At 48.0% G+C, this 13991-nt stretch overlaps 18 non-coding genes across 18 annotated transcripts; all 18 read left to right on the top strand.

The window, feature by feature from the left end:
* Nucleotides 1–800: 800 nt before the first annotated feature.
* On the top strand, nucleotides 801–915 carry LOC127980227 (U5 spliceosomal RNA). Its single transcript, XR_008159261.1, has one exon. It is a non-coding gene; the product is annotated as a U5 spliceosomal RNA (small nuclear RNA).
* Nucleotides 916–1200: 285 nt separating this feature from the next.
* On the top strand, nucleotides 1201–1272 carry trnag-ucc (transfer RNA glycine (anticodon UCC)). The gene has a single exon. It is a non-coding gene; the product is annotated as a tRNA-Gly (tRNA).
* Nucleotides 1273–1542: 270 nt separating this feature from the next.
* Nucleotides 1543–1614, top strand: trnag-ucc (transfer RNA glycine (anticodon UCC)). Its single transcript has one exon. It is a non-coding gene; the product is annotated as a tRNA-Gly (tRNA).
* Nucleotides 1615–2841: 1227 nt separating this feature from the next.
* Nucleotides 2842–2956, top strand: LOC127980226 (U5 spliceosomal RNA). The gene has a single exon (XR_008159260.1). It is a non-coding gene; the product is annotated as a U5 spliceosomal RNA (small nuclear RNA).
* Nucleotides 2957–3241: 285 nt separating this feature from the next.
* Nucleotides 3242–3313, top strand: trnag-ucc (transfer RNA glycine (anticodon UCC)). Its single transcript has one exon. It is a non-coding gene; the product is annotated as a tRNA-Gly (tRNA).
* Nucleotides 3314–4880: 1567 nt separating this feature from the next.
* On the top strand, nucleotides 4881–4995 carry LOC127980225 (U5 spliceosomal RNA). Its single transcript, XR_008159259.1, has one exon. It is a non-coding gene; the product is annotated as a U5 spliceosomal RNA (small nuclear RNA).
* A 285-nt stretch (nucleotides 4996–5280) lies between these two features.
* Nucleotides 5281–5352, top strand: trnag-ucc (transfer RNA glycine (anticodon UCC)). The gene has a single exon. It is a non-coding gene; the product is annotated as a tRNA-Gly (tRNA).
* Nucleotides 5353–5627: 275 nt separating this feature from the next.
* Nucleotides 5628–5699, top strand: trnag-ucc (transfer RNA glycine (anticodon UCC)). Its single transcript has one exon. It is a non-coding gene; the product is annotated as a tRNA-Gly (tRNA).
* A 1229-nt stretch (nucleotides 5700–6928) lies between these two features.
* On the top strand, nucleotides 6929–7044 carry LOC127980133 (U5 spliceosomal RNA). Its single transcript, XR_008159170.1, has one exon. It is a non-coding gene; the product is annotated as a U5 spliceosomal RNA (small nuclear RNA).
* Nucleotides 7045–7329: 285 nt separating this feature from the next.
* trnag-ucc (transfer RNA glycine (anticodon UCC)) lies at nucleotides 7330–7401 on the top strand. The gene has a single exon. It is a non-coding gene; the product is annotated as a tRNA-Gly (tRNA).
* Nucleotides 7402–7671: 270 nt separating this feature from the next.
* trnag-ucc (transfer RNA glycine (anticodon UCC)) lies at nucleotides 7672–7743 on the top strand. Its single transcript has one exon. It is a non-coding gene; the product is annotated as a tRNA-Gly (tRNA).
* A 1219-nt stretch (nucleotides 7744–8962) lies between these two features.
* Nucleotides 8963–9078, top strand: LOC127980132 (U5 spliceosomal RNA). The gene has a single exon (XR_008159169.1). It is a non-coding gene; the product is annotated as a U5 spliceosomal RNA (small nuclear RNA).
* Nucleotides 9079–9710: 632 nt separating this feature from the next.
* Nucleotides 9711–9782, top strand: trnag-ucc (transfer RNA glycine (anticodon UCC)). The gene has a single exon. It is a non-coding gene; the product is annotated as a tRNA-Gly (tRNA).
* Nucleotides 9783–11032: 1250 nt separating this feature from the next.
* Nucleotides 11033–11148, top strand: LOC127981019 (U5 spliceosomal RNA). The gene has a single exon (XR_008160013.1). It is a non-coding gene; the product is annotated as a U5 spliceosomal RNA (small nuclear RNA).
* A 627-nt stretch (nucleotides 11149–11775) lies between these two features.
* trnag-ucc (transfer RNA glycine (anticodon UCC)) lies at nucleotides 11776–11847 on the top strand. The gene has a single exon. It is a non-coding gene; the product is annotated as a tRNA-Gly (tRNA).
* Nucleotides 11848–13072: 1225 nt separating this feature from the next.
* LOC127980223 (U5 spliceosomal RNA) lies at nucleotides 13073–13187 on the top strand. Its single transcript, XR_008159257.1, has one exon. It is a non-coding gene; the product is annotated as a U5 spliceosomal RNA (small nuclear RNA).
* A 285-nt stretch (nucleotides 13188–13472) lies between these two features.
* On the top strand, nucleotides 13473–13544 carry trnag-ucc (transfer RNA glycine (anticodon UCC)). Its single transcript has one exon. It is a non-coding gene; the product is annotated as a tRNA-Gly (tRNA).
* A 273-nt stretch (nucleotides 13545–13817) lies between these two features.
* trnag-ucc (transfer RNA glycine (anticodon UCC)) lies at nucleotides 13818–13889 on the top strand. Its single transcript has one exon. It is a non-coding gene; the product is annotated as a tRNA-Gly (tRNA).
* The last annotated feature ends 102 nt before the right edge of the window (nucleotides 13890–13991 follow it).

Raw genomic sequence — 13991 nt, 5'->3', positions numbered from 1 at the left:
TAGGAACACAGTGCGTCAAAAAGCAAAATGACAGTTAAAGGCATTTCGTTATTGAACTCTTTGATGACATCATTCAGCTAAGTTCAGTTTTAAATAGTATCTGTGCAATAATTTGCAATCAAGTCAACGATATCTCTGTACATGAAGTGTCCCAAGCTCCGCCTGCCAGAGGCGACAGAGGCAAGAAACCAAAACTCGATCGGTGAAAAGATGGAGAAAAAACCCGGTGAGAAACCAGGCTCAGTCGGGGAGACAGTTCTCCCCTTGTCAGACGAAACCAGTAGATCAGCTCCAGGCTGCAGGAATGTCAGACTGTGCAGAAGAATCATCTGTTTCCTGTGGTCTTGTCCAGGTGGTCTTTACAGGGGATTTGTATCTGCGGCTCATCTAGTTGTCACGGTCTCCGCTGTGTTTCTGGGCCATAGAGGTCCTTTCTAGGTGTTGATCCACCATCTTCTCTGGATACGGACTGGATCCGGGTGACTGAAGCGGTTACAGACTGGATCTGGTGGCTACGGTGACCTCGGAATAAGGGATTTCTTTAAAATACTTTTTTTTTCATTGAAGATTTTATCCAACTTTTCAGATAGAGGCATGAGAAAGAGATTGCCTTGATTGGGCTTTTGGTTATTGGTGGGCCGAGGGGACTTTTTTGAGTTTTACTCCTCCGTTTTGGAGTGGGGGGGGGGGGGGGGGGTGCTGACGAAACACATGTGGGCAGGCGTTGTCACCCTTGATGACCCTTGGCGAGCGTAGTAGTTTAACAGAGGCAGCGCACAGGCCCGAGCGTTTGGAGACACAGCTCGAGTTTCTCTTCATTGTCGCATAAATCTTTCGCCTTTTACTAAAGATTTCCGTGGAGGGGAACTTTTGCGAGTGACCTGTATTTTTGGGTGCTCTGCTCACTGCAGAGCTACATCGAAATGTCAAGAGCAGAATCAGTTTGACCGTCTGCCAGCATGCTGCGAGAGGGCTTGCCACTGGTCATCGTCTGAATGGGCACTCTCTGCGTTTGACCACTTCGTGTTTATTTAGCCGGATGGGAAGGCAGCGTTTTCTTGTACGTGACGGGATGCAAATTCTTGAAGGCTCTCTTTAGTGACGGGTCTGAACAAAGATCTCATCTGCTCCTCTAGCCCTATCGGCGACTCGTGCACTTCGAGTCTTCTTACTGACGGCGCAAGTTGCTGAATGCCTGCTGCGTTGGTGGTATAGTGGTGAGCATAGCTGCCTTCCAAGCAGTTGACCCGGGTTCGATTCCCGGCCAACGCATGTCCTTTGGCTCGGGCTGACGTCGAAGCAGAACTCCCTCTGTGACCTGTGCCTCCACCCAAAACTTTTGGATGGAATAATATCGGATGGACCCATCATTAGCTGAAGTCGCATAACACTTGCAACACTACCCGTAGCAGGGGTCATTGTTTGGACTCTTTTTTTTTTTTTTTTTTTAAATTGCGCTTTAAACAAAAAGTATTGTGTCAATGCAACTGAACAACATTAATTAGGAACACAGTGCGTCAATAAAGCTGCTGACTTCCACCTGCGTTGGTGGTATAGTGGTGAGCATAGCTGCCTTCCAAGCAGTTGACCCGGGTTCGATTCCCGGCCAACGCATGTCCTTTGGCTCGGGCTGACGTCGAAGCAGAACTCCTTCTGTGACCTGCGACTCCAACCAAAAATTTTGGATGGATCGTTCGGAAGACGAAAAGAACCAGTTCTCCCCGTCGGGGAATCGAACCCCGGTCTTCCGCGTGACAGGCGGAGATACTGTCCACTATACTAACGAGGAGCCGTGCATGCTGCCGTTTCTCCCCCAACCGACGGCACTGCACTGACATAACTAAACAATGCATGGCTTCTTCTGACGCAGACCCAGCCCTAGCACCGTAAAATTTCTGATGGACCCATCATTAGCTGAAGTCGCATAACACTTGGAACACTACCCGTAGCAGGGGTCATTGTTTGGACTCTTTTTTTTTTTTTTTTTTTTTTAAATTGCGCTTTAAACAAAAAGTATTGCGTCAATGCAACTGAACAACATTAATTAGGAACACAGTGCGTCAAAAAGCAAAATGACAGTTAAAGGCATTTCGTTATTGAACTCTTTGATGACATCATTCAGCTAAGTTCAGTTTTAAATAGTATCTGTGCAATAATTTGCAATCAAGTCAACGATATCTCTGTACATGAAGTGTCCCAAGCTCCGCCTGCCAGAGGCGACAGAGGCAAGAAACCAAAACTCGATCGGTGAAAAGATGGAGAAAAAACCCGGTGAGAAACCAGGCTCAGTCGGGGAGACAGTTCTCCCCTTGTCAGACGAAACCAGTAGATCAGCTCCAGGCTGCAGGAATGTCAGACTGTGCAGAAGAATCATCTGTTTCCTGTGGTCTTGTCCAGGTGGTCTTTACAGGGGATTTGTATCTGCGGCTCATCTAGTTGTCACGGTCTCCGCTGTGTTTCTGGGCCATAGAGGTCCTTTCTAGGTGTTGATCCACCATCTTCTCTGGATACGGATTGGATCCGGGTGACTGAAGCGGTTACAGACTGGATCTGGTGGCTACGGTGACCTCGGAATAAGGGATTTCTTTAAAATACTTTTTTTTTCATATAAGATTTTATCCAACTTTTCAGATAGAGGCATGAGAAAGAGATTGCCTTGATTGGGCTTTTGGTTATTGGTGGGCCGAGGGGACTTTTTTGAGTTTTACTCCTCCGTTTTGGAGTGGGGGGGGGGGGGGTGCTGACGAAACACATGTGGGCAGGCGTTGTCACCCTTGATGACCCTTGGCGAGCGTAGTAGTTTAACAGAGGCAGCGCACAGGCCCGAGCGTTTGGAGACACAGCTCGAGTTTCTCTTCATTGTCGCATAAATCTTTCGCCTTTTACTAAAGATTTCCGTGGAGGGGAACTTTTGCGAGTGACCTGTATTTTTGGGTGCTCTGCTCACTGCAGAGCTACATCGAAATGTCAAGAGCAGAATCAGTTTGACCGTCTGCCAGCATGCTGCGAGAGGGCTTGCCACTGGTCATCGTCTGAATGGGCACTCTCTGCGTTTGACCACTTCGTGTTTATTTAGCCGGATGGGAAGGCAGCGTTTTCTTGTACGTGACGGGATGCAAATTCTTGAAGGCTCTCTTTAGTGATGGGTCTGAACAAAGATCTCATCTGCTCCTCTAGCCCTATCGGCGACTCGTGCACTTCGAGTCTTCTTACTGACGGCGCAAGTTGCTGAATGCCTGCTGCGTTGGTGGTATAGTGGTGAGCATAGCTGCCTTCCAAGCAGTTGACCCGGGTTCGATTCCCGGCCAACGCATGTCCTTTGGCTCGGGCTGACGTCGAAGCAGAACTCCCTCTGTGACCTGTGCCTCCACCCAAAACTTTTGGATGGAATAATATCGGATGGACCCATCATTAGCTGAAGTCGCATAACACTTGCAACACTACCCGTAGCAGGGGTCATTGTTTGGACTCTTTTTTTTTTTTTTTTTTTAAATTGCGCTTTAAACAAAAAGTATTGTGTCAATGCAACTGAACAACATTAATTAGGAACACAGTGCGTCAATAAAGCTGCTGACTTCCACCTGCGTTGATGGTATAGTGGTGAGCATAGCTGCCTTCCAAGCAGTTGACCCGGGTTCGATTCCCGGCCAACGCATGTCCTTTGGCTCGGGCTGACGTCGAAGCAGAACTCCTTCTGTGACCTGCGACTCCAACCAAAAATTTTGGATGGATCGTTCGGAAGACGAAAAGAACCAGTTCTCCCCGTCGGGGAATCGAACCCCGGTCTTCCGCGTGACAGGCGGAGATACTGTCCACTATACTAACGAGGAGCCGTGCATGCTGCCGTTTCTCCCCCAACCGACGGCACTGCACTGACATAACTAAACAATGCATGGCTTCTTCTGACGCAGACCCAGCCCTAGCACCGTAAAATTTCTGATGGACCCATCATTAGCTGAAGTCGCATAACACTTGGAACACTACCCGTAGCAGGGGTCATTGTTTGGACTCTTTTTTTTTTTTTTTTTATTTTAAATTGCGCTTTAAACAAAAAGTATTGCGTCAATGCAACTGAACAACATTAATTAGGAACACAGTGCGTCAAAAAGCAAAATGACAGTTAAAGGCATTTCGTTATTGAACTCTTTGATGACATCATTCAGCTAAGTTCAGTTTTAAATAGTATCTGTGCAATAATTTGCAATCAAGTCAACGATATCTCTGTACATGAAGTGTCCCAAGCTCCGCCTGCCAGAGGCGACAGAGGCAAGAAACCAAAACTCGATCGGTGAAAAGATGGAGAAAAAACCCGGTGAGAAACCAGGCTCAGTCGGGGAGACAGTTCTCCCCTTGTCAGACGAAACCAGTAGATCAGCTCCAGGCTGCAGGAATGTCAGACTGTGCAGAAGAATCATCTGTTTCCTGTGGTCTTGTCCAGGTGGTCTTTACAGGGGATTTGTATCTGCGGCTCATCTAGTTGTCACGGTCTCCGCTGTGTTTCTGGGCCATAGAGGTCCTTTCTAGGTGTTGATCCACCATCTTCTCTGGATACGGACTGGATCCGGGTGACTGAAGCGGTTACAGACTGGATCTGGTGGCTACGGTGACCTCGGAATAAGGGATTTCTTTAAAATACTTTTTTTTTCATATAAGATTTTATCCAACTTTTCAGATAGAGGCATGAGAAAGAGATTGCCTTGATTGGGCTTTTGGTTATTGGTGGGCCGAGGGGACTTTTTTGAGTTTTACTCCTCCGTTTTGGAGTGGGGGGGGGGGGTGCTGACGAAACACATGTGGGCAGGCGTTGTCACCCTTGATGACCCTTGGCGAGCGTAGTAGTTTAACAGAGGCAGCGCACAGGCCCGAGCGTTTGGAGACACAGCTCGAGTTTCTCTTCATTGTCGCATAAATCTTTCGCCTTTTACTAAAGATTTCCGTGGAGGGGAACTTTTGCGAGTGACCTGTATTTTTGGGTGCTCTGCTCACTGCAGAGCTACATCGAAATGTCAAGAGCAGAATCAGTTTGACCGTCCGCCAGCATGCTGCGAGAGGGCTTGCCCCTGGTCATCGTCTGAATGGGCACTCTCTGCGTTTGACCACTTCGTGTTTATTTAGCCGGATGGGAAGGCAGCGTTTTCTTGTACGTGACGGGATGCAAATTCTTGAAGGCTCTCTTTAGTGACGGGTCCGAACAAAGATCTCATCTGCTCCTCTAGCCCTATCGGCGACTCGTGCACTTCGAGCCTTCTTACTGACGGCGCAAGTTGCTGAGTGCCTGCTGCGTTGGTGGTATAGTGGTGAGCATAGCTGCCTTCCAAGCAGTTGACCCGGGTTCGATTCCCGGCCAACGCATGTCCTTTGGCTCGGGCTGACGTCGAAGCAGAACTCCCTCTGTGACCTGTGCCTCCACCCAAAACTTTTGGATGGAATAATATCGGATGGACCCATCATTAGCTGAAGTCGCATAACACTTGCAACACTACCCGTAGCAGGGGTCATTGTTTGGACTCTTTTTTTTTTTTTTTTTTTTTTTTAAATTGCGCTTTAAACAAAAAGTATTGTGTCAATGCAACTGAACAACATTAATTAGGAACACAGTGCGTCAATAAAGCTGCTGACTTCCACCTGCGTTGGTGGTATAGTGGTGAGCATAGCTGCCTTCCAAGCAGTTGACCCGGGTTCGATTCCCGGCCAACGCATGTCCTTTGGCTCGGGCTGACGTCGAAGCAGAACTCCTTCTGTGACCTGCGACTCCAACCAAAAATTTTGGATGGATCGTTCGGAAGACGAAAAGAACCAGCTCTCCCCGTCGGGGAATCGAACCCCGGTCTTCCGCGTGACAGGCGGAGATACTGTCCACTATACTAACGAGGAGCCGTGCATGCTGCCGTTTCTCCCCCAACCGACGGCACTGCACTGACATAACTAAACAATGCATGGCTTCTTCTGACGCAGACCCAGCCCTAGCACCGTAAAATTTCTGATGGACCCATCATTAGCTGAAGTCGCATAACACTTGGAACACTACCCGTAGCAGGGGTCATTGTTTGGACTCTTTTTTTTTTTTTTTTTTTTTTAAATTGCGCTTTAAACAAAAAGTATTGCGTCAATGCAACTGAACAACATTAATTAGGAACACAGTGCGTCAAAAAGCAAAATGACAGTTAAAGGCATTTCGTTATTGAACTCTTTGATGACATCATTCAGCTAAGTTCAGTTTTAAATAGTATCTGTGCAATAATTTGCAATCAAGTCAACGATATCTCTGTACATGAAGTGTCCCAAGCTCCGCCTGCCAGAGGCGACAGAGGCAAGAAACCAAAACTCGATCGGTGAAAAGATGGAGAAAAAACCCGGTGAGAAACCAGGCTCAGTCGGGGAGACAGTTCTCCCCTTGTCAGACGAAACCAGTAGATCAGCTCCAGGCTGCAGGAATGTCAGACTGTGCAGAAGAATCATCTGTTTCCTGTGGTCTTGTCCAGGTGGTCTTTACAGGGGATTTGTATCTGCGGCTCATCTAGTTGTCACGGTCTCCGCTGTGTTTCTGGGCCATAGAGGTCCTTTCTAGGTGTTGATCCACCATCTTCTCTGGATACGGACTGGATCCGGGTGACTGAAGCGGTTACAGACTGGATCTGGTGGCTACGGTGACCTCGGAATAAGGGATTTCTTTAAAATACTTTTTTTTTCATTGAAGATTTTATCCAACTTTTCAGATAGAGGCATGAGAAAGAGATTGCCTTGATTGGGCTTTTGGTTATTGGTGGGCCGAGGGGACTTTTTTGAGTTTTACTCCTCCGTTTTGGAGTGGGGGGGGGGGGGGGGGTGCTGACGAAACACATGTGGGCAGGCGTTGTCACCCTTGATGACCCTTGGCGAGCGTAGTAGTTTAACAGAGGCAGCGCACAGGCCCGAGCGTTTGGAGACACAGCTCGAGTTTCTCTTCATTGTCGCATAAATCTTTCGCCTTTTACTAAAGATTTCCGTGGAGGGGAACTTTTGTGAGTGACCTGTATTTTTGGGTGCTCTGCTCACTGCAGAGCTACATCGAAATGTCAAGAGCAGAATCAGTTTGACCGTCCGCCAGCATGCTGCGAGAGGGCTTGCCACTGGTCATCGTCTGAATGGGCACTCTCTGCGTTTGACCACTTCGTGTTTATTTAGCCTGATGGGAAGGCAGCGTTTTCTTGTACGTGACGGGATGCAAATTCTTGAAGGCTCTCTTTAGTGACGGGTCTGAACAAAGATCTCATCTGCTCCTCTAGCCCTATCGGCGACTCGTGCACTTCGAGTCTTCTTACTGACGGCGCAAGTTGCTGAATGCCTGCTGCGTTGGTGGTATAGTGGTGAGCATAGCTGCCTTCCAAGCAGTTGACCCGGGTTCGATTCCCGGCCAACGCATGTCCTTTGGCTCGGGCTGACGTCGAAGCAGAACTCCCTCTGTGACCTGTGCCTCCACCCAAAACTTTTGGATGGAATAATATCGGATGGACCCATCATTAGCTGAAGTCGCATAACACTTGCAACACTACCCGTAGCAGGGGTCATTGTTTGGACTCTTTTTTTTTTTTTTTTTTTAAATTGCGCTTTAAACAAAAAGTATTGTGTCAATGCAACTGAACAACATTAATTAGGAACACAGTGCGTCAATAAAGCTGCTGACTTCCGCCTGCGTTGGTGGTATAGTGGTGAGCATAGCTGCCTTCCAAGCAGTTGACCCGGGTTCGATTCCCGGCCAACGCATGTCCTTTGGCTCGGGCTGACGTCGAAGCAGAACTCCTTCTGTGACCTGCGACTCCAACCAAAAATTTTGGATGGATCGTTCGGAAGACCAAAAGAACCAGCTCTCCCCGTCGGGGAATCGAACCCCGGTCTTCCGCGTGACAGGCGGAGATACTGTCCACTATACTAACGAGGAGCCGTGCATGCTGCCGTTTCTCCCCCAACCGACGGCACTGCACTGACATAACTAAACAATGCATGGCTTCTTCTGACGCAGACCCAGCCCTAGCACCGTAAAATTTCTGATGGACACATCATTAGCTGAAGTCGCATAACACTTGGAACACTACCCGTAGCAGGGGTCATTGTTTGGACTCTTTTTTTTTTTTTTTTTTTAAATTGCGCTTTAAACAAAAAGTATTGCGTCAATGCAACTGAACAACATTAATTAGGAACACAGTGCGTCAAAAAGCAAAATGACAGTTAAAGGCATTTCGTTATTGAACTCTTTGATGACATCATTCAGCTAAGTTCAGTTTTAAATAGTATCTGTGCAATAATTTGCAATCAAGTCAACGATATCTCTGTACATGAAGTGTCCCAAGCTCCGCCTGCCAGAGGCGACAGAGGCAAGAAACCAAAACTCGATCGGTGAAAAGATGGAGAAAAAACCCGGTGAGAAACCAGGCTCAGTCGGGGAGACAGTTCTCCCCTTGTCAGACGAAACCAGTAGATCAGCTCCAGGCTGCAGGAATGTCAGACTGTGCAGAAGAATCATCTGTTTCCTGTGGTCTTGTCCAGGTGGTCTTTACAGGGGATTTGTATCTGCGGCTCATCTAGTTGTCACGGTCTCCGCTGTGTTTCTGGGCCATAGAGGTCCTTTCTAGGTGTTGATCCACCATCTTCTCTGGATACGGATTGGATCCGGGTGACTGAAGCGGTTACAGACTGGATCTGGTGGCTACGGTGACCTCGGAATAAGGGATTTCTTTAAAATACTTTTTTTTTCATATAAGATTTTATCCAACTTTTCAGATAGAGGCATGAGAAAGAGATTGCCTTGATTGGGCTTTTGGTTATTGGTGGGCCGAGGGGACTTTTTTGAGTTTTACTCCTCCGTTTTGGAGTGGGGGGGGGGTGCTGACGAAACACATGTGGGCAGGCGTTGTCACCCTTGATGACCCTTGGCGAGCGTAGTAGTTTAACAGAGGCAGCGCACAGGCCCGAGCGTTTGGAGACACAGCTCGAGTTTCTCTTCATTGTCGCATAAATCTTTCGCCTTTTACTAAAGATTTCCGTGGAGGGGAACTTTTGTGAGTGACCTGTATTTTTGGGTGCTCTGCTCACTGCAGAGCTACATCGAAATGTCAAGAGCAGAATCAGTTTGACCGTCCGCCAGCATGCTGCGAGAGGGCTTGCCACTGGTCATCGTCTGAATGGGCACTCTCTGCGTTTGACCACTTCGTGTTTATTTAGCCTGATGGGAAGGCAGCGTTTTCTTGTACGTGACGGGATGCAAATTCTTGAAAGCTCTCTTTAGTGACGGGTCTGAACAAAGATCTCATCTGCTCCTCTAGCCCTATCGGCGACTCGTGCACTTCGAGTCTTCTTACTGACGGCGCAAGTTGCTGAATGCCTGCTGCGTTGGTGGTATAGTGGTGAGCATAGCTGCCTTCCAAGCAGTTGACCCGGGTTCGATTCCCGGCCACCACATGTCCTTTGGCTCGGGGCTGACGTCGAAGCAGAACTCCCTCTGTGACCTGTGCCTCCACCCAAAACTTTTGGATGGAATAATATCGGATGGACCCATCATTAGCTGAAGTCGCATAACACTTGCAACACTACCCGTAGCAGGGGTCATTGTTTGGACTCTTTTTTTTTTTTTTTTTTTTTTAAATTGCGCTTTAAAACAAAAAGTATTGTGTCAATGCAACTGAACAACATTAATTAGGAACACAGTGCGTCAATAAAGCTGCTGACTTCCACCTGCGTTGGTGGTATAGTGGTGAGCATAGCTGCCTTCCAAGCAGTTGACCCGGGTTCGATTCCCGGCCAACGCATTGTCCTTTGGCTCGGGCTGACGTCGAAGCAGAACTCCTTCTGTGACCTGCGACTCCAACCAAAAATTTTGGGATGAGATCGTTCGGAAGACGAAAAGAACCAGCTCTCCCCGTCGGGGAAATCGAACCCCGGTCTTCCGCCGTGACAGGCGGAGATACTGTCCACTATACTAACGAGGAGCCGTGCTTGCTGCCGTTTCTCCCCCAACCGACGGCACTGCACTGACATAACTAAACAATGCATGGCTTCTTCTGACGCAGACCCAGCCCTAGCACCGTAAAATTTCTGATGGACCCATCATTAGCTGAAGTCGCATAACACTTGGAACACTACCCGTAGCAGGGGGTCCATTGTTTGGACCTCTTTTTTTTTTTTTTTTTTTTTTTTTAAATTGCGCTTTAAACAAAAAGTATTGCGTCAATGCAACTGAACAACATTAATTAGGAACACAGTGCGTCAAAAGCAAAATGACAGTTAAAGGCATTTCGTTATTGAACTCTTTGATGACATCATTCAGCTAAGTTCAGTTTTAAATAGTATCTGTGGCAATAATTTGCAATCAAGTCAACGATATCTTCTGTACATGAAGTGTCCCAAGCTCCGCCTGCCAGAGGCGACAGAGGCAAGAAACCAAAACTCGATCGGGTGAAAAGATGGAGAAAAAACCCGGTGAGAAACCAGGCTCAGTCCGGGGAGACAGTTCTCCCCTTGTCAGACGAAACCAGTAGATCAGCTCCAGGCTGCAGGAATGTCAGAACTGTGCAGAAGAATCATCTGTTTCCCTGTGGTCTTGTCCAGGTGGTCTTTACAGGGGATTTGTATCTGCGGCTCATCTAGTTGTCACGGTCTCCGCTGTGTTTCTGGGCCATAGAGGTCCTTTCTAGGTGTTGATCCACCATCTTCTCTGGATACGGACTGGATCCGGGTGACTGAAGCGGTTACAGGACTGGATCTGGTGGCTACGGTGACCTCGGAATAAGGGATTTCTTTAAAATACTTTTTTTTTTTCATATAAAGATTTTATCCAACTTTTCAGATAGAGGCATTGAGAAAGAGATTGCCCTTGATTGGGCTTTTGGTTATTGGTGGGCCGAGGGGACTTTTTTGAGTTTTACTCCTCCGTTTTGAGTGGGGGGGGGGGGGGGTGCTGACGAAACACATGTGGGCAGGGCGTTGTCACCCTTGATGACCCTTGGCGAGCGTAGTAGTTTAACAGAGGCAGCGCACAGGCCCGAGCGTTTGGAGGACACAGCTCGAGTTTCTCTTCATTGTCGCATAAATCTTTCGCCTATTACTAAAGATTTCCGTGGAGGGGAACTTTTGTGAGTGACCTGTATTTTTGGGTGCTCTGCTCACTGCAGAGCTACATCGAAATGTCAAGAGCAGAATCAGTTTGACCGTCCGCCAGCATGCTGCGAGAGGGCTTGCCACTGGTCATCGTCTGAATGGGCACTCTCTGCGTTTGACCACTTCGTGTTTATTTAGCCTGATGGGAAGGCAGCGTTTTCTTGTACGTGACGGGATGCAAATTCTTGAAGGCTCTCTTTAGTGACGGGTCTGAACAAAGATCTCATCTGCTCCTCTAGCCCTATCGGCGACTCGTGCACTTCGATCTTCTTACTGACGGCGCAAGTTGCTGAATGCCTGCTGCGTTGGTGGTATAGTGGTGAGCATAGCTGCCTTCCAAGCAGTTGACCCGGGTTCGATTCCCGGCCAACACATGTCCTTTGGCTCGGGCTGACGTCGAAGCAGAACTCCCTCTGTGACCTGTGCCTCCACCCAAAACTTTTGGATGGAATAATATCGGATGGACCCATCATTAGCTGAAGTCGCATAACACTTGCAACACTACCCGTAGCAGGGGTCATTGTTTGGACTCTTTTTTTTTTTTTTTTTTTTAAATTGCGCTTTAAACAAAAAGTATTGTGTCAATGCAACTGAACAACATTAATTAGGAACACAGTGCGTCAATAAAGCTGCTGACTTCCACCTGCGTTGGTGGTATAGTGGTGAGCATAGCTGCCTTCCAAGCAGTTGACCCGGGTTCGATTCCCGGCCAACGCATGTCCTTTGGCTCGGGCTGACGTCGAAGCAGAACTCCTTCTGTGACCTGCGACTCCAACCAAAAATTTTGGATGGATCGTTCGGAAGACGAAAAGAACCAGCTCTCCCCGTCGGGGAATCGAACCCCGGTCTTCCGCGTGACAGGCGGAGATACTGTCCACTATACTAACGAGGAGCCGTGCATGCTGCCGTTTCTCCCCCAACCGACGGCACTGCACTGACATAACTAAACAATGCATGGCTTCTTCTGACGCAGACCCAGCCCTAGCACCGTAAAATTTCTGATGGACCCATCATTAGCTGAAGTCGCATAACACTTGGAACACTACCCGTAGCAGGGGTCATTGTTTGGACTCTTTTTTTTTTTTTTTTTTTTTTAAATTGCGCTTTAAACAAAAAGTATTGCGTCAATGCAACTGAACAACATTAATTAGGAACACAGTGCGTCAAAAAGCAAAATGACAGTTAAAGGCATTTCGTTATTGAACTCTTTGATGACATCATTCAGCTAAGTTCAGTTTTAAATAGTATCTGTGCAATAATTTGCAATCAAGTCAACGATATCTCTGTACATGAAGTGTCCCAAGCTCCGCCTGCCAGAGGCGACAGAGGCAAGAAACCAAAACTCGATCGGTGAAAAGATGGAGAAAAAACCCGGTGAGAAACCAGGCTCAGTCGGGGAGACAGTTCTCCCCTTGTCAGACGAAACCAGTAGATCAGCTCCAGGCTGCAGGAATGTCAGACTGTGCAGAAGAATCATCTGTTTCCTGTGGTCTTGTCCAGGTGGTCTTTACAGGGGATTTGTATCTGCGGCTCATCTAGTTGTCACGGTCTCCGCTGTGTTTCTGGGCCATAGAGGTCCTTTCTAGGTGTTGATCCACCATCTTCTCTGGATACGGATTGGATCCGGGTGACTGAAGCGGTTACAGACTGGATCTGGTGGCTACGGTGACCTCGGAATAAGGGATTTCTTTAAAATACTTTTTTTTTCATATAAGATTTTATCCAACTTTTCAGATAGAGGCATGAGAAAGAGATTGCCTTGATTGGGCTTTTGGTTATTGGTGGGCCGAGGGGACTTTTTTGAGTTTTACTCCTCCGTTTTGGAGTGGGGGGGGGGGGTGCAGACGAAACACATGTGGGCAGGCGTTGTCACCCTTGATGACCCTTGGCGAGCGTAGTAGTTTAACAGAGGCAGCGCACAGGCCCGAGCGTTTGGAGACACAGCTCGAGTTTCTCTTCATTGTCGCATAAATCTTTCGCCTTTTACTAAAGATTTCCGTGGAGGGGAACTTTTGCGAGTGACCTGTATTTTTGGGTGCTCTGCTCACTGCAGAGCTACATCGAAATGTCAAGAGCAGAATCAGTTTGACCGTCCGCCAGCATGCTGCGAGAGGGCTTGCCACTGGTCATCGTCTGAATGGGCACTCTCTGCGTTTGACCACTTCGTGTTTATTTAGCCGGATGGGAAGGCAGCGTTTTCTTGTACGTGACGGGATGCAAATTCTTGAAGGCTCTCTTTAGTGACGGGTCTGAACAAAGATCTCATCTGCTCCTCTAGCCCTATCGGCGACTCGTGCACTTCGAGTCTTCTTACTGACGGCGCAAGTTGCTGAATGCCTGCTGCGTTGGTGGTATAGTGGTGAGCATAGCTGCCTTCCAAGCAGTTGACCCGGGTTCGATTCCCGGCCAACGCATGTCCTTTGGCTCGGGCTGACGTCGAAGCAGAACTCCCTCTGTGACCTGTGCCTCCACCCAAAACTTTTGGATGGAATAATATCGGATGGACCCATCATTAGCTGAAGTCGCATAACACTTGCAACACTACCCGTAGCAGGGGTCATTGTTTGGACTCTTTTTTTTTTTTTTTTTTTTTTAAATTGCGCTTTAAACAAAAAGTATTGTGTCAATGCAACTGAACAACATTAATTAGGAACACAGTGCATCAATAAAGCTGCTGACTTCCACCTGCGTTGGTGGTATAGTGGTGAGCATAGCTGCCTTCCAAGCAGTTGACCCGGGTTCGATTCCCGGCCAACGCATGTCCTTTGGCTCGGGCTGACGTCGAAGCAGAACTCCTTCTGTGACCTGCGACTCCAACCAAAAATTTTGGATGGATCGTTCGGAAGACGAAAAGAACCAGC

Source organism: Carassius gibelio, chromosome B19 (assembly GCF_023724105.1).
Source record: "Carassius gibelio isolate Cgi1373 ecotype wild population from Czech Republic chromosome B19, carGib1.2-hapl.c, whole genome shotgun sequence".
Classification (NCBI taxonomy): domain Eukaryota; kingdom Metazoa; phylum Chordata; class Actinopteri; order Cypriniformes; family Cyprinidae; genus Carassius; species Carassius gibelio.
Note: the sequence above shows the minus strand (reverse complement) of the source record. Positions and strands in the feature narration are given on the sequence as shown.